At 42.8% G+C, this 16,265-nt stretch overlaps 1 non-coding gene and 1 pseudogene across 1 annotated transcript; both read right to left on the bottom strand.

Annotated features, from left to right (window-relative positions):
* Positions 1-4,635: 4,635 nt before the first annotated feature.
* LOC100720664 (RNA-binding protein PNO1-like) lies at positions 4,636-14,851 on the bottom strand (annotated as a pseudogene).
* Positions 4,880-4,951, bottom strand: Trnaq-cug (transfer RNA glutamine (anticodon CUG)). The gene has a single exon. It is a non-coding gene; the product is annotated as a tRNA-Gln (tRNA).
* Positions 14,852-16,265: the final 1,414 nt, after the last annotated feature.

Here is a 16,265-nt window from a genome sequence, read left to right as displayed (position 1 = left end):
ATATTGCAAAGGTACCATTGGTCTCCTACATAGCCCAGCTTGCAGAATTCACACAGTCCCTGCCATTCTCACAATCACTCTATCTCAAGCCACCCCCTTTCTCATGAACTATTAGAACCAGATTTGGCCCAGGGTTGAGGCCTTCATTCCAGTTAGCCTTTCGTTGCACTGTGCTTGGAACCCCCTTGGCTCCTCCCAGCTGCAAATATATCTCTGTCTCGCTTTCCTTGCCATGGGTTGCATTAGAAGTGGTAGATAGGAATTTACTCTTGAGAATTCCAATAAATTTTCTTTCGAATTACAGATTATAAGCTCTGGACCACAATGATATTCATGTTTGTGGGCTTATAACTGCGAACGTGGTTTCTACACTTTGCTGTTGTTGTTCTGTTCTTGTTTTTACTGCTTCTTTTTCTCTTTCCCTCCTAACTTTTTCACCAGTTGCTGAAACTTTCTGTAATCTTCGTCTTTCAGCTTTACTTCTACTCTCTTCCTCTTCTACTATTTCTTTATTTTATTTATTTTTTTTTTTTTTGCCCTAACCCTTTGAAAATTTTCTCTTCTGAAGGTAAAATCACCATATTGAGGGGTACTTACTATATACAATTTTCTGGCTCAATTTAGATTTTGTTTTATACCAACAAATATAGTTCATACGTATAATGATGGCAAATTAGTATTTACAAGTTGCTTATTTCTTCGGCTGTATGATGCTATTGTTATTGCTCACTGTGTTACTTAATTGTCCTAATCATTTGTTCTTCCTGGTACACCAAGACTGAGATTGCCTAAGGCTCATAAACAATACCATAGGCTACTGCCAAAGAACCAGGGGCTAGGCCAAGGGGCCAGCAACTAGTCATCCCCAGCAAACTGAAGAGGTAGGATCTTGCCACAGACTCAAAACCTAAAAGCCACTACACCTGGCAGAAACGTCTAAAAGGCCGTCATTTCCTGAGGATTCTAAATTCTAGCACTAACGCCGCCTGGGATGCAACCATCAAGCCAGGAATTCAACTTCATAAAAGTAGAAAATTAGAATGCACTTAAGCAAGATGGAGCCCAGAACTCCAGCTCACTAAAGGCAAACTCAGGGGACAATGAGGGGGAATTATTTCAAGCCTCCCAAAGGGAATCTTTAAAGTGATAACAGTGGAAGAAACAAAAGCAGATGAACAAAGCTCTCAAAAAAAATCAAATAGAAATTCTTTCTCAGGTAATTTCAGACATGGTGCCCATAATGACAGACATGCTTCTTAACTTGAGAGCAGAAAGAGATTTAAAATAAAAAAAGACAAGCTTAAGAAAATGATGGAAACCATGTATGTCCAACATGGGAATGAAATGGAATCCATGAAACAGATTGATACAGATAACCAGGAGATTAAAAATTCCATGGAAAATATACACAGCTGTTATGGATTAAGAACTGGTGGTGAACTTAACGCCAACTGGATTACATCAGCATGGCACTGAATAAAGATGTTCCACCTGAGGAAAGGTTATGTCCACCCCGGTCAACTTAATAACCACAGGCATTTCCTTTAACTATAGTCCTTAGCGGCAGATTTGTGAGAGTTAACCCATCTTAGTGCATTCAGACTTACAGTAATACAATAATTGCATATTGTTACACTTAAATCCTACACCAAAAACAAATCTAAAGCGTGACCAAGGTTCAACATCAAAACACAGTTCTTTGACAAATCAATTGGGTTACAAACATAGAAAAACATTCAAATCACACTAAAAGAACAATTACAATTACAGTCCTGGCATCCCATTAACATTTAATGTGGCATGGCAAGACTAACATATAAGGATCTCCTGCAATTCAAATGTTCTCTTGATTTTTCCATTGTTCTCCTCTTCTAAAAACCCGCGTTCTCTATTTCATCTTTGCTACCCACTCTTCCAATGGAGCCTTCTTCTTGGCCAAGTGTTTACTCTACTGGCTCTTTGCTCTACATTTTCAAAATAGATCTGGTCAAAAGTTCTCTAAGTAACCATGCTACCATCCCAAAAGTAGACTGCACTGAAATTTTTCTGCCACCTAGGTAATATCTCTAAATACAAACAAGAAGACCAAAGAACAATATACTACCAGGACTCCAGCAGCCACTGCAATCTTTCCCAACAGAATCCTCCCAAGCTTCATCTCAATTGGCAGCATTTCCATCAGTACTCTGATCTTCCAGCTTCTGGCCAGAGTACCCAAGCATACAGGGGCTGTCTTTTGGCCAGTCTCCCAAAAAAATCCCAAATTAATTTCCAAGGCTTCCAAGTCACATGGTCAGGCAACATAACAGCAATAACCCCACTCTCAGTACCAATTTCTGTTCTAGTTAGGGGTTGTGCAGAGAACAATTAGAATCAGGACATAAAGTTTATAGTATTTTTATAGTGGTCACTTGGAGTCAACACAAAAAAATGCAGGAAATCTATCCACAACACCAAAGACATAGATTATTTAGTCAAGGGCCTAAATCCCACAGCAATGTCCCACATGAGTCCAGATAAAAACCCAGAGCTCATGACAATGCCTCCAACGAGTCCAACTCCAGGTCACAAGAAGAACTCGTGTCAGTCTCTTTTACAGATCCATGTCGGGAAAGCCCAAGGGTCAGTGGTGGAAACCAAAAAGTCCATGCCAGCAGGATGAAGAGTTCACCCTAGTGTCTTATGCAAGTACACACCAGCAGGCTGATGGTTTATGACGGAAGGCCGAAGGCTCTGTGATGAAAGGCCGAAGAGTCTACACTGGAAGCCAGAAGACGAGGTCCAAACCAAAGGCAAAGACTAGAGCTTCTCCCATAGCCAGGATTCATGGGTCCAGGAATCAAGGGGTAGAAGCAGTAATGGTACCACTCACCGTTACCCCTAGTGATCCACTAGAAAAATTTTTGCTTCCTGTCCCCATGACTTCATGTTCTGCTGGCCTACAAGTTTTGGTTCCAGAGTGGGGAAGGCTTATGCCAGGAAGCACGAAAATGGTACCATTGAACTGGAAGCTAAGACTTCCCCCTGGTCATCTTGGTCTCCTCATGCCTCTGAGGAAACAAGCTAAAAACAGAGTCACAGTGTTGTCAGGGGTGATTGACCCAGACTACCAAGGGGAAGTTGGACTACTACTCCGTAATGGAGGAAAGTTGCCAGCATAAAGAGGTGGAGAAGGAGCAGGAAGGTGCTGAGGCATTAATGTGTTGTTGTATTGAGGCATTGTGGGTTCTCCCACGAGTTGCTGGTTGAGCCATTGGTTCTCCTGGAGAAGCTTTGGTTCTCACATTGATCAATGCTTCCTGGCTCCGGAGGGGAAGACGTGTGCTGCTTGGTCTCCAGGATAAGCTCGTCACTCTGGCTTCCTGGCATGTACCCGACTGTGCTTGTTGTTGGAGGAGCTCGGGGCCTCCATGTCACTGAGGATGGCTGTGGTGACTTTCAGGACAGCCCTGGACTTTGTTGTGAGTGTGACTTCTTGGCTCCAGCATAGAACCCTCATTTCACCAGCACAGCTCCTTTACCCCACTGGCAACTTTCTTCAGGTGGAGCATCTTCATTCGGCGCCAGGCTGATGTACTTCAGCTGGCGTTGAGTTGACCACCAGTTCTTAATCCATAAACAACAGCACAATGAGTCACCATCAGGACACACTATCACATAAAGATGTGAGCATTGTGATTAGCAATCATGAAAGATTTCTTAAACATAGCAAAGGACCATGAAAAATCCGTCCAACAGGTTTTAGGTGATGCAAAGAATAATAAGATTGATTGGGGTCAAGATTGATTGAATGGAAAAGCCGGGAATAACACAAATGACATACAAAATCCTGTTCACAGAAGTTCTCCGAGTTCGAGGCCAGCCTGGGCCAAAACATGAGTTCAAGGCCAGTCTGAAGTGCATAGCGAAATTTTGTCTCAAAAAGACAAAGAAAACTATAAACAAAGTACGAGGGAAGAACTCTGAAATAAATGTTAAATGGTCTGGCGTGAAGGCGCATGCTGTAATCCAGTACTCCGGTTGAGGCAGGGGATCGCGCAGAGTTCGAAATCCGAATCTAAACAGCCAGGGAGCAAGCATGCAGAGTACAATAAGCCACCTGCATAAAACACAGCACCGCGAGCTCAGGACTCCAACCACAAACCCCAAACAGAAACTCCGTTGTTCGGCGCTGAGCTCAGGCCGCCACGATTGCTCTCATTTCTACTCTCCTTACCCCAAGATAGTCGGTGCAATTGCCAGGTGTTCCAGGGGAGAGACATCGCAGGGCGCGGAACCGGTGGCCCCTTTTCTGTGCCCACAGGCATCTTTGCCCTGAGGCCCAGGGGTTACCTGAGCACTGGGGGCCCTGGCCCAGGCGCTGGGTCCCCGGGCGGGCCGGGCCGGGCCTCCGACGTCAGCGAGATCAGGGGGCCGAGGGTGCGCAGTGCCCCAAGCGAGGTGGCCAAGGGGGCACCCAGGCGCCAACACCCGGAGGTGGGGGTCGACAAATTCCCCGTCGACACAGACTCCCCTGCAGCCTGGTTTCCCTCCGCAGACTCCTGAGAAGCCGACAGAGGGCGCAGGGGACCCGGCTGAGCCCCGCAATGGAACCGAGAGCGGGAGGACACTGAGACCTGGAGAGCCCTGGCCTACCTACACAGCCTCCATCTCTGGTGGGGAACCTGCCTGCCTCCTAAAAGAATGGGTGCGAGAGGACTCTAGGGCCCCCAGGTTTCTTGCTTTTGTTTAGGTTCTGTTCTGTTTAAGCCTCCATCCACAGGTTCCCAGGACAGAGGGACCTGAATCACCCCTTTGACTAAAATCCTGGGCGCCACGCTTTTCAGAGGCTGTCCTTTACACTGCGGAGGAAAATTGTCCTCAGCACAGCTAAACAGTAAGGTCCCACCGAGATTTGAACTCAGATCGCTGGATTCAGAGTCCAGAGTGCTCACCATTACACCATGGAACCCACATGAATATGCACTGCACTGTTGTCCTAAGTGAGGAAACACATGTCACCATCAGCACGCACAGATTAACCCCAGGTGTAACCTCTGACTTCACCTTGGCCTCAAGGCACGACTAAAGGGAAGACTGCTACAAGCAGCCATTACACACCGCCCTCTGACTCACTTTACCACACTTGCCTGCCGGGAAAGGCCTGCAAGCACACGCTCATTTCCCTTTTCCTGGCTTCACAGTTATCTCACTGTCCCAGGATGCTCAGGGCAGAACGTGACATTCCTGGCTTCCTTGGTCCCATGGCACCTACCACCTCCTGGAACTCCAGCTGCACTCTATAAAGACCTATCAGCCAGAAAAGAACAAACATTGCCTTGTTGTTGCTGTTGTTGTTGTAGTAACGTTTTGTTTGTTTGGAGTCGGTTTCAGTTACTTTTTTCTCTCCTTGCTGAGACAAAATACTTAACACTCAAAGTTAAGGAAGGAAAGGTTTATTTAGCTCACAGTTTGTGGAGCTTACAATCCACACTCAGCTGGCTCCAAGGCAGGGTGGCATGGCAGAGAAATAGTTCATGGTGGCCATAAGTCAGCAAAAGCAGCGAGAGAAAAAAATTTAAAAAGGAGGAGCCAAGAGACACTCTTTCTGTCCTTTATATTGTATCTAGGGCGGATGTGGCACTCACCCCATAATCTCAGCACTGGACCCTGAATTAATAACAAACTATGAGCCTGCCTCCATGCCTACAGGAGATTTTGGGGAGACATCCAGACACAGAGTGCTTCTGATCATGAATATGTTTGTTGAATTAAAGTAAAAAGTAAGCAACCTTGTTTAATGTTTACATAAAACACTCAAGCTGGCCACAAAACAGCCCTGTGACTAAAATCCACTCCATACTGATGCAGCCAAGAGTCATGGCTCTGACACGGAGACACACGGTTTTCTGACAGTTGACCAACATGCCTCCATTCCAATGTGTATCTATTATAACTACAAATTACACAGTCAGAAAAGTACAAAGCTGCTGTGGTGATATATGCCTGTAATCCCAGCATTCCGGAGGCTGAACCAGGAGGATTGTTGTGAGTTTAACATTAGCCTGGGCTACAAAATGAGCTCAAGGCCGGCCTGAACTGCATATCAAGACCTTGCCTCAAAAACAACAACAAAAGTATAGCTGGGTGTGATGACACACACTGACAATCCCAGCAAAATTAAGGCAGAAAAGGGAAATTTCCAGCCCAACCTGAGCAATTTAGTGACTTAGGAAGACTCTGCCTATAAATAACAAAGTAGTTCAGATTTTTAGAAAGGGATGAGCTAAATTTAGGTCAGTGCAATTTCCCTCTGTTCAGTTCTGAGCACCAGAGAAAGAAAAGTGCATGAATCTTGTTTTCCAAGAAGAGCTTGCTGGCGCACAGGGTGTGCCTGTGCAAATTCTCTTAGAGAGGTACAGTTTTTATGTATAATAAAACACTGTCGCACCAGATAGTTACACCCATCTCCAGGTAACTTCAGACTGTTAAAGATAAACGTGAGCACACTAAAATTTTAAAAAGAGAACTTGAGCATTCAGTAATTCATAAATCAGCCTGACTCTAAGCAGCTCAGACACTGTATGTGGGGGGAAGAGAGGACACTTTCTAATGTGTTCCTGGGAAGCAAAACAGGAAATAAATTTGATTGGTTAGAGTAGAAGGTGGATGGTTAGAGATGGGTGGTTTTTGCTTGGTAACATCTCTGGTTGTTTCAGTGCTGATGCTGACTTTCGTTTTTCCATGAAGGAATTCAAAGCTCTGGGACTTCTCAGCCCAAAAAGTTTTGCTGAAACAATTATTCCTTTCTGCTCTCCTCTTATTTATGAGATTGACCAAAATCGAAGTACAAGTCCTGCTATCCATGAATGTCCTGGCCGCTTTGGCTTTGTCTGAGTGAGGGTCACATAAAATAGCATGGCAGGGGTTGGGGGTTTAGCTCAGCGGCATAAGCGCCTGCCTTGCAGGCAGTCGTGAGTTCGATCCCTGGTACCGATAAAAAAAAAACCCGAAAAAGACCAAATAAATAAATAAATAAATAAATCACCACGGCAGCCTCATTGCAGACATTTTCTTTGTGATGTGGATCTTGTTCTTTGCTGCTCTAATCACAGACCAATCACAGTAAGACCAACACAGTAGCATACTGTTGTGCTGTTTTGTCATTTGTTTTCCCTTTGCTTTGCTTTGCTTTGCTTTGCCTTGCTTGAGACAGTAACTACTCTGCATTCCTGGCTGGATTTGAACTCATTATGTAATCTGGTCTCTATCTCCTCCTCCTCCTCATTTCCTCCTCGTCTTCCTCCTCTTCCTGATCCTCTTTCTCCTCCTGCTCCTCCAAAATCCTCCTGAATCATTGTCCTCAGGGCCAGAGACCCACAGAACAGCAGGCACACTCTAGTGGCTTGGGAGACAGAGGATACATATTTAAGCCCTTTGAGAGAACATGGTACACCAGGGAGAACCAGTGCTGATCACTGAGAGGAAGATAGCAAAGACTGGAGTACGCTTTTTGGCCAAGGGTCCCACAAACCAAACCAACCAAAATTAACAAAAGAAAGAGTCTGAACAGCTGGAAGGAACATACGACTCACTCTGAGAAGTGAGAGGGAGTGAGTCTTAGAACACTTAATTTGGGTTTGAAGAGTGTTTTCTTGGTTGCATGTCAATTGCTCTGGCATGACATCTGGAATCTAGGGCCACCCTTAAGTAGCCCTCACGTTAGGTTTAAAGGTTCTCCTCTTAACTTTTTACATCAGAAGTGCAGGTCCAGCCTGTCAGACTTCAGAAACAGGGCAGATTGTAGATACCAAAATTGCAAGGACTGTAAAAAGACTAAAATCTGATATTGGTATGTCTATCTAGCTATCTGTCTGTGTCTGTGTATATATACATATATATGCGCCACAATTTTATTGAAATGTAAAGTTTTCCTCTAAAGTTACCCCCACTTTTATTAGAGATAATCACAGTAAAACTAATTTGGAAGGTAGCACGGTTTCCTTATACATGATTTGATTATTTACCTGAGTGCAGCAAGAGCACAGATGAGCTCCCTAGCTCTTTGGAAGTCAGCTTTGTGGGAACTTTTAATAAGCAAACCAGTTTAAAAGCCTGTCCTAGCTGGCAAATTGAGCAAAGCCAAGTCGAGCCAAACCTAGCGCTTGCCATCTGATTTTGCCTATAACACCTACCGATTGGGATGACCCGCTCTCTTTTCAAAATTGTCTTTCTTTCTCGGGCCTTCCTCTCATGAAGCTGGACTCTTTAAGCCCAGTACCAGGCCTGGTTTGAACGAAGAACCTTTATGGGCTTTGTAAAGCCACCTTAATCATTTCAAAGTGCCCAGTCTCACTGATGTGATGAACACAGTCAAAAAAGATGTTCTCGACAAGTCTAGCCAACTTCAAAGAGAAGAAATCCCTGTTGAACTTCAGGCAGACCTTTTATTGCCATGAAAACAAGAGTAATCCTGAACTGTACCCAAATTCTAGAGATGGTCCAGTAAGAAAAAAAATAATTCCTTCATCTTTGTTCACAAAGGTCTGCTTTACAAAGTTGCTGTCAAGTAGGGACAGCAACTGTATGTAAAGTTTTCCTTCGATTTTAAAAGTAAAACATGAGAACAAGCAATGTCTCAAACAAAAGACCCCCAAAATCAATCCTTCATCTGTTCACTCAATCCCACAGAATTAATACTTGTTTCACTTTTATTGCTTTAGTTTGATTTTTATCAAACTCATGACCTTGCGCTGGCCAGGCGGGCACTGTGCCTGTTGACCTGTATTCCTGGCACTGTTTTTTTGTTTTTATGAGATTATCTGGCCTTGAGCTCATTATGTAGCCAAGGTTGGCCTTCAATTTAAAGTCATCACCTTGCGTTAGCCTCCCGGATGCTGGGACTACCGGCATGCACCACCATGCCCAGGATTAATTATCGCTTCACTTGATGTTTGGTTACCAGATTTATAAACCAATCTGTTTCTTCTCAAGAGTTCTGGACAATTCTTATCAAGTCCAACTGTATGATGCTGAAGTTAGAAACTTCTACTTGTCAATGCTTTTCAGAAACCTCCTAGAAGTGGAAATAGTTTAGGACCACAGTTATTTGGGAAAGGAATAAAGGCAATGTAGTAAAACAACGAATTATCTATGGAAGGCAGGAAACAAGGGCCACGAAAAAAGATTTGATGGCAGTTCATTACAATAAAAACGCAAAGTAAAAAAAAATTTGTTGGACATACAAGATCTTAAATGTGATGTTTTAAGATAGCCTCAAATGTCATATTTGAACATAACTAAACTTACGATTGATAATGTTCTTGCAGAGCATAACAGATATCCAGGAGCAGCATGCAGGTTTTGGGATTTGGATCGATAACCTATTTACATATAAATATAATACAAATATGAACTATTTATGGGTTGGAGGTTCAGTCCCCAACCTTGTGCATGTTCCATCCAACCCAATCATTTCTTACTTGACAACTCTTCCCCTAGCAAATTTAACAGATAAGATAAACATAATTATGGCAAAATCTGTTTTATCAGGAGAAAGAATAAGTTCTTTTGAGATAGTACAGGGGCCCTCTGGAACTGCCAAAGTGATCTCATTTAGAAATTGAGTTTGGGAAATTTCTGAAATGAACACAGCTTTAGAATCTTCTATGAGCTGGGCCTGGTAGCGCACACTTGTAATCTCAGCACTCAGGAGGCTGAGGGAGGACAACTGCCACAATTTTGAGGCCAGCCTGAGCTACATAATGAGCTCAAGACTAGCTACATAGTGCTAACCTTTCTTTTCTTTTTTTTTATTTAAAGAAAAGGAAACAAAAAAATACATGTAGCTAAAAAAAGGGTAGAAATAATACAAAATGACAGAAATTCAAATGGTAAGAAATTGCTGGTTGATAAGTTACACATTGTCATCTTAGAAATAGCTGTTCAGGTTATAGAATTAAAGTATTTAGAATGACATTCAAAAAGTGACACTACAAACCGTTCTGCTCTATGATCGAACAAAAGCTCAGTAATATGGTTATCAGTCCTACACATTTGTTTTACATCTCAAAGAGGGTAAGATTAAACATATCAAAACAGAACAAAACAGTTAAAAAAACAATTTAAAGAAATACAGATTTCAAAGCAAGTCCACTGAAGATCTTCACTGTCTATCTAACTGTCTCTAGTTTCTTACAAATAGTTGTCCCCATCTTCACCCACTTTATATACTTATTGCATATTATAGAACTAATCAAATCATTACAGGATGATGAAGGCTTTTTAGGTCCTCAAGTTCCAAATTAGGGAAGACAATAATAACTACCATCGCATTTCTCATTCTCTTTGTGATAGCTGTCCCCATCTCTACATATGCTGAAATTGAACTCAAGAAACCAGTCCAATGTCATTCTAACCAGCGAACAATAGTATTGCTAGAATTTATATCATAATGCTACAAAATTAGCCTCGGGTTTCTTAGCGTCTCTTCCTCAGAGTATCTGTTCATTACATCTTGCATTATATAATCTGTTCCCGTAAATAATTTTTAAAAAAACCCATGTGTGAATTTCTACCTATATATCTATCCTCTCTGTATTATAGGGAAAACCAAGTCGTAGCAAGACAGCAAAACAATTTCCTAGAAAAACATGTGCTAACCTTTCTTAAAACAAAAAGACCTAGATTAGGTTTAGGAATGTGGCTCAGTGATAATGCCTGTCAAACACACATAACACCCTATGTGGGTTCAATCTCCAGCGCTATAGAAAAAAATGAAACAAAAGTTGGCATCCATTAGGTGTGAATGTATACTGTACACAACAGGATGACTGCTAAAATGTGATAAAGAAATAGCTGGGTGGGGCACACCTACAAGCCAAAAACTTTTTTTTTTTTTTTTGAGATACGGTCTCCCATATAGTTCCCACTGGCCTGGAACTCCCTGTGTAGCCCACACTGGCCTCAAACTTACAGGAATCCTTCTGACTCAGCCTTTGGAAGGCTGGGATTACAGGCATGTGCCACCACGGCTGGCATCCATGAACTTCTAAGGCTGAGTCAGGAGGATTCCAAGTTCCAGGCCAGCCTGAGCTACAAAGCAAGACCTTGTCTCATAAAAGTAAGAAAAGCTGGTACAGAGGTGTGGGGCTATAATCCCTGCCACTCAAGAGGATGAGGCACGAAGATTGTAGATTTGGGCTCAGCCCAGATAATTTAGCAAGGCTCTGTCTGAAAATAAAAACTAAAAAGGGCAGGGGGATGCGAATCAGTGGTAAAGCATCCCAGGTTCAACCTCCAGTACCCAGTAATAGTTAATTAGTTAACTAAATAGAATTTCTGTAATAAGCCAGAAGAGAACATGGAATGGGCTAAAACGTTCAGTTAAAGAGAAAACAGAAGGCAGTGCATTCCCGCAGGCCTGCAATCTCAGCACTATCGAAAACCTGAGGCCAGCCTGAGTAATTTACCAAGTTAGCCAGACCCTGTCTCAAAACGAATTAATAAAAAGGGGAGCTAGGGAAGTGGTTCAGGGGGGAAGCCTAGTGTTCAGTTACGTGTGCCAAAGTGAACGCTACAGACAGGGAGAGCTGAGAGGGGGAGAGGAGAATGAAGAAAAAGGAAGAAGACAAAAAATGGAGAAGATGAATGATAGAAACAGTTACAAAGATGGTAGCCATTAATCCAACTACATCAGTCACTACAATAAATGGAAAGGTCTAAGTATATCAAAACAGAGTGCACCAGAGAGGAAAAGATACTTTTCTCTTCCTTCTCTCCTTCCTTCCTTCCTTGAAACAGGATTAAACTAGGTAGCCCAGGATGTCCTAGAACAGCTGGGCTCATATGATCCTTGTGTCTTAGCCTCTGTGGAGCTGGGACTACATGGTTGGGCCACCATGCTCAGCAAGAGACTCATTCTATCTACCTTTGTAAAAAAAAAAAAAAAAAGAGAGAGAGAATTATGCATTTATTTTGTACCTGGGATTACACTCAGGACCTTGTGCTTGCCAGGCACACACTCTGCCACTGAGCTATAGCTCTGGCCCATATTTTCATTTTAAAGAAAAAAAAACAACAAAATTTAAAAGTAGGATAGAAAGTACCAATGGTTAATACATTTTTATCTTTAAGTCAGTTATGCAGCATACAAGATACGTGCATTGAGGTGTCCAAACAATATTAGCACAAAGCATTCTTTTCAGCAAACTAAGAGAAATTAGCAGTATAACTAGCTTACCTACCATATATCTTTATGTGCACACACACATTATTACTTTCAGCTCCTCACTCTAGGGAGACAATATGATGTTTAGACATGTGCGTCTGGTTTATGTCACTTATGTGTATGGCCTCAAGTTGCATCCATTTACCTGTAAATGTCTCTACTTTATCCTTCCTTATGGCTAAGTACTGCCACATCTTTTGAATCCATTCCTCTGTTGATGGGCATTTAGGTTGTTTCCAGGATTGGGCTACTACAAATTGTGCTGATATAAATTTGGGTCCACATATATTGCTGTGTTATGCGATGTTTTTAATTCTTCTGGGAAGATACCCAGAAGGGAAAGAGCTGTGTTGAATGGGACCTCCAATCCTAGTGTTTTGAGGAATCTCCACACTGATTTCCACCGTGTTTGCACCAGTCTGCAATCCCACCAACACTGGAGAAGGCTTCCTTTTTCCCCATAGCCCCTCCAGCATTATTATTGCTTGACTTCTTGAGAGTAGCCATTCTTTCTGGGATGAGGTGGAATTTCACTGTGGTTTTAATTTGCATCTCTCAACTGACCAGTGATGTTAAAAATTTTTTCATGTATCTATTTTCCAGTTGTATTTCTTCATCTGAGAAGAGTATATTCATCAGAGATACCCATTTTTGGCTTGGGTCTTTAAAACTGGGAGGAATTTTTTTTTTTTTTTGAGTTCTGTATATGTTCTCGATAGTAATCCTTTATCAGAGGAACAGCTCGCAAATATTTTTTCCCACACTGTGGGTTGTCTCTTCACTCTCTTGGTGGTTTCTCTTGCTGTGCAAAAGTATTTCAATAGGATGAGATCCCAGCTGTTGATTCTTTGTGATAGTTCCTGTAGAATTAGGGCTCTGTTCATACAGTCTTTGCCTACACCAATGTCTTCAAGAGATTTCCCTGCTTTGTCTTCCAGTAGATTTAGTTTCTGTTTCATTATGAAGATCTTTGACCCATTCTGAATGTACTGTAGTACATAATGAAAGATGTAATTTAATCTTCGGCATGTGGAGAGCCAGGTTTTCCAGCACCATTTACTAAAGAGGCTACCTTTCTTCCAGTGAGTGTGTTTGGAACCTCGTCAAAGATAGGGTGGCTTAGTATGTCTGGAGTTATTTCTGCATCTTGTATTCTGTTCCACTGATCTTTAGGAAGAGACTCATTTTAAATACCAAGACACAGATAAAGTAGAAGAAAAGAGGTGCAGAACAGTAAGCTCTGCTCATACTGATCCCCAGAAATCTGGCTCTTGTCTGCCACAGACAACTCATTCTTTTATTAGGTTGCCTTTCTAATTCCTTTCGCAACTAACTATGATACTAAACTATTCATTTGCTAGGGGCTGATCTAAAGGACTGACAGGTACAGGTTGCTAGCTGTATTGGTTCTGGTTTAAGTTTTGGTTTTGGTTTCAATTTTGGTTTTTTTGAGGGGATTCTTCTAATTACAGTATACTGAGAAAAAATGTTTACAGCTTTATGAATAAACCCAAAATTTATATACACGTGTTTATGCAGTAAGTTTCTTCTAAATGAGAGGATTCTAAATTGCATATCTGATGGAGGATTTGCCAGGATGAGGTTGCAAATGACAGTTCTTGCCATCTCGATGTTTTGGAAAGAGCCAAGGATGTGAATGTTCACATCAGCTGAGAATCTCTGTACTCCGGCCACGTTCTCCATGGTGAGATTTTTCTTCCTTTGCCAGGAATTTTTCCTAGTGCCCTTGACATTGGTCTCGCTTTAGAGGTTTAACACTGTAACTTCAACAGACTCTAGAAAGAGGTCACCCAGCCTGAGGAGGGAAAGTCGTCTTGCACCTGAAACCCAAGAATCAAGGCCTTTGCAGCATCTGCTGCTTCTGTCTGAGTACTAATATCCTTGGTTTCTTGACAAGTCCCCATTTCAACCTTTCTTGATTTCAAGTTGCAGCTTATCTGAAATCCCAAATGTTCCCCAATAGGAGCAAACATCCTCTTCCAATTGTTAGTTTAATGTGTGCATGCTAGCTGGACCTGGAGTTTTCTGGGTTTCTGCTTTCCCACGAAGGAGTCCATCGCAGAAGAGGCCAGAACAGAGGCCAGGGCTCTTCTGTGCCCTCCCCGCTTTGGATAGTTGCTCCACACTGGTTTCTTCGACCAACCAGCATGCTTGAGGGGGACCTGGGTGAACCCCTCTTTCCTCTGCCCACACACTCTGTCTCCAGCTGGGCCATCTCCAGGAGCGGTGGCTGCTAACATGAACACCAGAGCTGAATTAATGTTGTGAAGCGAAGCCTTCAAGGCAATGAAAATCCCCACAGGAGTCGGACACTGTAATGAAGGGGTCCCTTCTTCAAGAGGATAAAATCCAGTCCTTTATAGCAAGGCAGCTGAAGGTATCAGAAGGTGTCAGATTTCAGGAGGCAAAAACTAAGAGAATCTCAAGCAAGTCAAGCCTGGGCCTCCCTCTATCAGTAACTGAGGACTCAGCAGCAGCCAGGACCAAGCTGAGCAGGAAGTACCTTCTGGCACTGGGATGCATCTGATGTCTACAGATGCTTCATTCAGCAGCAGCAAAACATGGATTCCTCTCAAGCTCCTGAGAAACAGTCGGTTCTGCCCTACCTGGCCCATAAATCATTTCTACAAATAAAAGTGAAAATCATACAAAGTAGATTCTCAGACAGCAGTGGAACTCAAAAAGAAAGCAACAGTGGAAAGATGGCTGGAAACCCCTAAATCTGAGAGTGAACAACATAACCAGTTATGCACAATCGCAGAGACCAACATGACAAGTACACTTGCTACTCAAAGAGAGCCACTGGTGTGTGCCTCTGGAAACGCCATTAAGATGTCTTACACCTGAGAAGTGTCAGAGAGAACAGGTATTTCTCTCTTTTTCTTACTCGGTTACATTCACAGCTGATCCTGGGTTGGAATCCCAGAAAAGATCTTAGTTGCCCTAGAGGGGCAGGACGATGGACAGAAGCTTGGGAACAAAAGGAGAGGAATGACTGCTACACTGCAGGGAATCAGAACCAGGGTCTCCCAGGTGGGAGCTGAGAATCTGACAACTGAACCACCCAACCCCTTTTTGTGCTCATGCTGGAAATGAGGCAATCATCCCTGGTCAAGGGCTAAAACAGTTTCTTTAGGCAGTCTGCATGACACAGCAAGGGACAGCAATCAGACCACTGCTTGCAGAGGAGATTTCAGACATTACTCCCGTGTGTCCCCGAAGAAAACAATCTGCCTCATTATGAAGAAGGCAGCGTACCAGGCCTGCCTAAGAAGACATCAGACATTTATCCAGTTTCAGGTATCTGCGCCTGTATCTGGAGAGAACCTGTGGAAAGTTGACTCTTCACACTCTTAAGGCTAATGAGGATATTCTCTCTCCTTCCCCTTGCGTGGCGCCCGCCAATCCTTTTCCTCCCAACCTTGAGACCAGACCCACTCTAGCCCTTTGCCTAACGGGCCTGCAGAATGCAGAGAACCTTCCACAGGCTGCACCGCTGGTGATGTGCTCGCTTCCTGCACAAGCTGTAGAGGATAATGCTGCCTCTCTCCTCCCATACTTCTTCTTGTCCCTGCAAAAGAGCAAGCAAGGATCGAATCTTGCTTTTCAGTTCTTTGAACCTTGCAGAGACCGATCCACAAGTGAATAAATGAATGTGTTTTTTTCAACACTATTATTTGGACTTTCATTCTTCTACATATATTTAGCCTAGTAGAGATTTTTCTGCTCTTACTATTTAACCTTTTTCTGCCCACTCACTGTTATAAATTGAATTTTTTAATATCCAATCTCAGAGGATTAGATACACTGTGATTAGCATTCATCTGTGTGATGTTAGAATTCCTGGTTGAAGTTGTCTCATTTCTGTCACCTCGTGTGGTCCTTTCCTTTGCTTTTTTATTTTCTATTTGGTTTGTTCTTTAAACCTCTTCTTACCTTTCCTCACTAGACTATTCTTGGATAAATTCTCTGTTTTCTCATACCATGGTTTGAAATTCCAAGACCCTGGTTGGTTAAGGTATTTTTTTCCATCTGG

Source organism: Cavia porcellus, unplaced genomic scaffold (assembly GCF_034190915.1).
Source record: "Cavia porcellus strain 051 isolate PalLab524CR breed Dunkin Hartley unplaced genomic scaffold, mCavPor4.1 scaffold_1, whole genome shotgun sequence".
Lineage (NCBI taxonomy): Eukaryota > Metazoa > Chordata > Mammalia > Rodentia > Caviidae > Cavia > Cavia porcellus.
This window is presented reverse-complemented; position numbering and strand designations above follow the sequence as displayed.